Here is a 7,891-nt window from a genome sequence, read left to right as displayed (position 1 = left end):
TAAAGAATCTCATGTGATTAATTTGATGTTGGGAAACACTTCTTATCAAAAGTCTGATAGGAAAGTTTTGTCAGACCACTCCCTCGTCGTTGATTCTCCTGTCATGGGCGATCCAATCCCAGAGCTCGCCGTCCCAGCTCGCCGCAAAGCTCTCCCTCCACCGAGAAGGATGTCGCACCTGTTCGCACCACCAGTGTTTCTCAGATCCGTTTCCCCGCGCTTCAAGTCCACCGCACGGGTGTGCTCACCGCCTACCTCGTTGCCCAGATTCGACCCACTCCAATGCCGCCAATTTTTGATGCGGCCCCGGTCGACCTCGCTGATGCGCCATCCCCGACGATAGGTGTCCGTGCCTGTCAGGACCACCGCGGCGTTCGTGATTCACCAGGCTGCCCGGAGAGCGTCCGTCGGCCCAAGAACTAGCAGTGCCAAAGGTCTTTCCCCCCCTTTTTGACGCCTCTCCTTCGAATCAAGGGTAGAAATGTTCAATGTGCGTCGTGTTTTTGACAGCTATTGGGTGTGAATTTGTTCTGTTAATACTGTATTTAATTAGTAAAGCATCCACCAGTTTAGGTATATTTTGTTTCTGGATCACACGAACTTGCGTAGCTATGTGGCGGCTATCTTAATTTCTGTGTTCAAATCCATATGCTTCCACTTGCAATGAGTTAGGTTGAGATATCGATCTTATCATGCTTCCTACGTATGGAGCTTCCAACTAGTACTATACATGCTTCTATTGTCTAGATAGTTTGCTTCTACAATTCTATATTTTATTTTGTGAATTTAGTTTGTAGGTTGTTGGAACATCCATCTCCTGGGGAATCTTAGTTTACTTTTGTTTCAACTGTAGTGCTTCGAAGGAAGAAAAATCCTATTAACATTGCACATTTCCGCGCATCCTACTCATGGGCATCTCAATTACACGTCATATATTTCTTCAGTTCCAATGTATTGCCTCCACATTTCCGGCTTCTTACAAACAAAAGTCAGATTTATTGTCTTTGATTTCACCATTGTAATATGGCATGCACCCATACTATACTGAATTTGTTTCTCTGGTCTACAACGTTTGCTTCCATAGAATACTCCCATATTTTGTCTGTACTTCCTAATGTACTTGACTTCATATGTTTTCAGTTTATCCAGGATAATGAAGCATGGTGCGAGGTCTCGGCGACCTTGCTCGGCCACGACACTACCTCAACATGCTACCCTGATGACGACCACCTATGGTTCCTTTCCATCGTGCTAACCACCACTCCTTTGATCATGACGACAAATTACATCTCTGATCTCCCCAAAGTGCTCTCACCGAAGTGCTCCCTTGCCTATGTGGTCAATGGCGGCAGGGCGCAGCATGATGACTATGATCCAGCGGCTTCGTCTCTGATGCCTCGAACTGACTGTCCCCTTGCCTTAGTGTGAATGTTGTGATTCTTGTAATATAGGCAATGCTTCACGGATATGAATATTAAGTTTTCTAGTGACCCTGTATGTGCTTCCATTGTTTTTAGTACCATAATACATGTGCTTCGGTATCATATGTGCCATGCTTCCAACTTATGTACAATAAGCTTCCAAATGTCTTCATATGTGCTCCTTTCTTTAAACATCAGATACTGGTTTTGTACTACTTTTCTCCTGCTTCCACATCCATCTGACTGTGCTTCCAATGGCTCACTAGCACATAAATTCTCACTATTACATGTGACATGCTTCTCACATAAATAAAATACGTTTTGAATGACACTTGCATGCTTCGTTCTTTACACTATCATAGCAATGTTTTGGTACTAAATTTTGATGCTTCAACTACCATAAAATTATGTTTCAAAGTACATCCACACCTGCTTCATAGCACAAGACGAATTATGATACTACTTGAAAAAATATGACTTAAAGAATTATGAAGCCTGGCTTGTACTGTGGGAAGCATGTTTATCACATCATGCAATCAGGTATCAAATGGAAGGAAGCATTGTTTGTTTACAGAAACACACGTGATTATAGAAACTGCATATATGGAAGCAGCGTGAGTAAAGGACTATTTTTTTGGAAACTGCCAAGGTAGTTATCATACGTGATTATAGGGACCTCATATTATGGAAACTACGTGTATATAGGAAATGGTTTTAGAAACTGTCAAGGAAAGGGGGCGTTGTTTAAGGGATGCATCCAACGTCCAGCAGTGTTTCATCCAATGGCTATCCACCGGTCTGACGAAAAGCTAGGGATTAGTAGTCTGATCCCTAGTGGTTCCCAGATCTGGATGTTAATATATTTTTCTATAGTTATGGTCAAACTTAAAGAAGTTTGACTTAGGACAAATCCACAGCTGAAATTATTTTGGAATAGATGTAGTAATAGAGATAAGATAAAAGCTACAATTAAAAGACAGAGCAAGTAAAGTAAAAGCCCTGCCCAGAATTCTGCGTTTTGTAGGGGAAACTGCAGGGACTTTTTCTTCATGAGTCAAACTTCTGGGCAGGGTTTTTTCCGGGATACTTTGCATTCATCAAGATAAAGCTGACAGAGCCAGGAGAATATAGAGTTAAAACCCAACCTGGAAAGCTATGTACTTCCTCCTTTCCCTAAACATAAGTCTTTTTAGAGATTCCACTACAAACTACATACTGATGTATATAAACATATTTTAGAGCGTAGATTCATTCATTTTGCTCACTATGTAGTCCATAGTGAAATTTCTATAAAAACATATATTTAGGAACGGAGGGAGTACATCGAAGAGAAAACACATAAGAAAGTAAAACTAAGAGGTAAAACTGTTCATCTGGCTGTTTTCAACGGGACTTTTTATTTCGATATCACTAATTGAGGAGTACTCATCGCAAAGACCACCTCACCTTCTCAGGTTGTGACAAATGGCACGCGCCATTTGTCACAACATGTGAGTTTTCTCTTTTTTCGTAGATCCGTTTATTCAAAACATTTTATCTCTTAAATCGTGCATCCAAATCTCGAACCGTTTTCACTGTTGGATTCCTTGCGTCGAGATCTTCAAAACTAGATACACGTTTATAGGTTTTAACGAAATTTTTTCACGAAAAAGCTGGACGAAAAATCTGAACCAGGAGCATGGGTTTTTTACCTTTCCTAAAGAGGCATGGTCGTGCCTCTCGCAGAATCACAATAGTGCCACTCGCGAAAGCAAAACCGCGCCTCTCACGAAAGGAAAAAAACAAAAAAAACACGTTTTGTCCTTTTCAAAAGAGGCACGGTCGTGCCTCTCGAAAAATCACAACCGTGTCTCTTGCGGAAGGAAAAGAAACAGAATACGCCTTTTTTCCGTTTTCGAGAGGCACAACCGTGCCTCTCGCGAAAGCACAACTATGCCTCTCGCGGAAGCAAAACTATGCCTCCTGGGGAAGAAAAAAACATGTTTTTTCGCGTAATTTTTTTGGCCTAAAAGCTATGGAAAACTAAAAAGTCGAAAAACCCAGAAAAAACCATTCAAAAAGCCGAAAACACGTGCGAAAAAAACAAATTACGAAGGAAGCGCCCAGAGTGCGACACGTGGCGGGGCGGCTGAGAGCACGCCAAGTGGCGCTGATCATTGCGAGGCTCCTGAAGGAGCCCTCGTCAACTAGTTGCTCCCTATTTATTCTGTTGCTTTCGTTGTGTTTGGTTCAACTTCTGTTGTGCTGATGTTCTGGTTTTTTCTTCCAAGGTTTGATTCCATTCCAGTATTTCTAGGGCTTTCTGTTGGGTTTTTTTCCTTGAGGTTTTTATCTTTGATTTTTTTGTAGTTTTCTTTTTTCCTTTTGATTTATTAGCACATATGCCTGTGTGTTGCAACGGGGGACAAACATTAGTCTTTTATCATCAAAATTAATTGCAAGAAGTAAAAAGTCCCTAGCGAGAGAGGTAGCTCCCTGCTAGCACGAGCTTTGGTGGACACCTCGGCGTGTCATCACCAATGATTTCATGTTTCGTGAGTGTGGTGACGAGCTGGTCGTATGCGTGAAGTGTGGAAATTGTGAGTTCCTCCTCGTCCTTAAATGCCTCCTTGGTCTACCCCACCCATCTGCTTCTCGCCTTTGGTGTAAATTATAATGATTTAGCCCACGACTCCTTTAATTATGCACCATACACATCGGCATGAGCTTGCAAGTTTAATCACGTCTTTATTTCTTCCATTGGCCCATAATAGTCTTGAATCTTTAATTGGCACTTCATTTCTTTCATTGGCCTATAATCTCAGATATTTAGTTAGGTTTTCACTAGTTCCATTGGCCCATAATCACATATCTTTTCGTGTCTGTATTGCTTTCATTGGCCCATACTCAGATCTGATCACCCTCGAAATATGCGTCCTCATTGCATACCTCACTCTCTGAGTTTTTTTTAATGTTTTGAGGCTGCTTATTGATTCCCATGGCAATTTGCTAGCATATATAAACTTGTAGAATTAAAAGTAAGAAAACTATGTGGTACTATTTAATTGAAGATTATAAAATAGAAAGACTATTATAGGCTGCTATGCTGTACCGCCTGGGACTTGGGCCGGAAGAAACAACTCAAACGGAGTTGCCCTATATGCGCCGACCTACTTTCATCCTTCGTTGGTGATAAAAAGAGCATCATCTTGTATACATTTCATCTCTATTTGTCCAAAATTAATATTAGATGGGTGGTTGTTTGGCTAGCACGTGCTGTTCCAATGCTTTGGACAAGCATAGGACAATCCAGTGGCGCATGAAAGAAGCCGGCTCGCTTGTACGTGAAACAGACAAAACCAAAATAGCTAGCATACGTGAAAAATCAATCGAAGTGGAACGAAACAAAGCGGGACGAAAAAAAGAATATCTCCTTCCTTTATTAGTAAGTATAGATTCATAAAAAAATAGCTAGCATACTTGCCATATTGGTGATTCATAGCTCGTTATTTTCTCAAAAGTGCATGAGAGGGTAGAGGTGCACTGGAAGACGTGGCTCAGCATGTAGCACTAGCGGCTTCTCTATGAAGAGGTTGTGCTTGGACTCGCTGAGATTGATGGCCGACACCCCAGCCGGTTTGGTCCAGGTGAAGCCTTGCAGGAGCCTGCCAAAGAGCATGACACTCATGGTTGTTCCTAGTGAGGCCGCGATGCATCCTCGCCGTCCGGTGCTGAAGGAGATGAACCGCAATTCGCTCTCGGTAAGCACCACATTGATGTTGTCTCCCATATGGCGCTCTGGCTTGAAGTGGAGCGGTTCATCCCAGACGGTGGGGTTCCGGCCCAGGGCCAGCCGGCTGAGGATGACGTTGCTACCATTGGGCACGCGGTAGCCCGCAACAATGGTGTCGGCAATCGCGACATGCGGCAAGTTGAAGGGAGCGATTGGGTGGAGGCGAAATGCCTCACGTATGCACGCCTTGAGATAGTTGAGCTGCATGATGTCTGACTCTTGCACCAGTCGCTCGCGACCAACCACCCGGTCCATCTCCTCCACTGCCTTGGCCAGCAATTCTGGGTTGTTCACCATCTCCGGCCGCGCCCACTCCACTGCGTTTGACGGGTTATCTATGGCCGCTAATATTATGCCCTGCATGCATTCCATGGAGATAAATGTAAGTTGTTACAATTTATACCTTTGCATAAAGAGAGATTACATTGAATAATTGGAATTTTAAATACAGTTTAAGTTGAAATCACATCAAAATGGTAGAAAATTACAATAATGCTATGTTTAAACTATTAATTCATAATTTCTTATTCTATTGTTCCCTTTTCTAACACCTGCAAAATACAATATAAGATCTAGTATTTAATAGTATGAGCTATAAGATCTAGTATGTAATCTTGTGAGTTATTACCTTTTCTCATGGATGACGTATTAGTACCTTTTAGGACTATGAGGCAATTGGTCACAAAAGTCAATCTAGGCCCATGAACCGTCTTAAAGTTTCTCATTAATTAATATTTTGCTTACCTTGGACTGTGCTTTGACCTCATCGATGCCGAGCAACGTCTTGCCGTCACCGTCGGCAAGCGTGATGAGAACGTCAAGGAAGTCCTGGACCCCGTCCTGCCTCTCGCCGCTGTTCCACTGCCTCCAACGCTCTTCGATGACCACGTCGTGCAGTCTATCCACTTTTGTGTTGGCCTCCTTAATAATTTTCTCGTGGCCATCGAGATCTAGGCCAAGTAGACACGGGAGGTAGTCGCTGACGCAAAACGCGAAGGTGAACCATAGGAGGGTGAAGGAAGCGTCCATGTGCTCCACCTCCATCGGCCCCGGCCCGCCGTCCGGCTGAGGCTCCCCGAAGTACCGTTGGCCGAAGACAAGCCGACGGATAACGTTGCCGCAGTAATGCCGCGTGACGTGCCTGACATTGACGTTGGCTAGTCCCGATGTTGAAGATAACGACCCCCCGGCGGTGAGGTTGTAGACGTAGCGCGTCAAGTTGTCAGCTTCGTCGGCGCTTGTCGTGGAGCCACTTGTGACGGGAGGGGCAGATGATCTCAGAGGTGAGCACCTTGCGATCTTCATCCACTGGTCGCCGAACGGCGAGAGCACGGCGTCCTTGTACCCGCTGCTGATGGTGCCGGAGGCGAAGGTGAGTGGGCGAGACGAGAAGTTTTTGTCCTGCTTCTTGAGCACCTCCCTTGCGATCTTGGGACATGTGATTGGGATGACGTGGACGCCGCCGAGGCGGAAGCAGGCGATGTCGGTGCCCATATCCTTCATCACGCGATGGATCCAACGGAACGCCGGCTTGTTGAGCACCATCTCGGGCAGGCTACCCACCAGTGGCCACGGCCATGGCCCCGGCGGAAGTGGAAGCGGCACCATCGCCGATGAGCACGTGCCACCGCGGACCTTGCTCTTGGTCATGACAAGGTATATGAGCGTTATTATGATGAGCAGCTGGGACACAACAAAGCAGCACCAAGCCAGCATTGTGGAGACTGCTGCTTGCTGAGTGTACACAGGCTTGCGAGGTAGCTTCCTTGTTATCGGTGTGTGGGGAAGCCAACTTTGCTCTCCGTGCTGCTCTGCCCATGAGGGCGAGACCCGTCTTTATATGTTACCTCGGTCCCAAAAAATTGGGTCAGATTTATTAGATACGAAGGTATCTACGTATCTAACACTAAAACATGTCTAGATATATTCCATGGAAAATATTCATTCCTTATGTGTGGATCATTTATCACATGGCATTTCAAATGTATTTATGCTGATACTAATAATAATAACTATATACAGAATGAAAAATCTTCTATTTGTAGATTGTCTTAGATTTATTTAGATACGAAGGCTGATACTAATAATAATAAATTGTCTATCCAAACATAGTCAAAACAGAAAAAGCTTCTATTTATAGATTGTCTTATATTTATCTAGATACGAAGGCTGATACTAATAATAATAATTGTCTATCCAAACGTAACCAAAACAGAAGAAAAATATATTCTATTTATAGTTTGTCTTAGTTTATCTAGATATTAAGGATGATATTAATAATAATGATTGCCTATCCAAACATAATCAAAATAGAACAAAACATCTCCTATTTGTATTTTCGAGAGTACTTATCCAAAACTAACCATAATTGTCTTTCCAAAAGTATTTCACATGCCAGGATGATTGACCATATGGGCAGCTTCCGGTTTGAAGAGATGGTCGGACCATGCATCCGGGATTCAATGAGATGCTATCGAGACCTCCTATTTAGCGTTGTACGCGCCAGCGAACGACGGAGTGCGTACTCCGTGCTCCCCGCGCTGCCTCATGGGCTGGCCCATGTGTGTGCAGGGAAAGCAGAAGCATCTTTTTTTTCCTTTTTTTAAATTATTTTCCATTGTAAGACCAATTCGGGATTTCAATAAAGTTACAACTTGTGAAATGTTTGTAAATTCGAAAATTGTTCATGATTTGAAAA

General features: G+C 43.5%; 1 pseudogene; it reads right to left on the bottom strand.

Annotated features, from left to right (window-relative positions):
* Positions 1-4,914: 4,914 nt before the first annotated feature.
* On the bottom strand, positions 4,915-6,909 carry LOC125519273 (annotated as a pseudogene).
* Between the last annotated feature and the right edge of the window lie 982 nt (positions 6,910-7,891).

This window comes from Triticum urartu, chromosome 7, assembly GCF_003073215.2.
Source record: "Triticum urartu cultivar G1812 chromosome 7, Tu2.1, whole genome shotgun sequence".
NCBI lineage: Eukaryota > Viridiplantae > Streptophyta > Magnoliopsida > Poales > Poaceae > Triticum > Triticum urartu.
The sequence above is the reverse complement of the archived record's forward strand: the minus strand, read 5'-3'. Positions and strand labels throughout refer to the sequence as shown.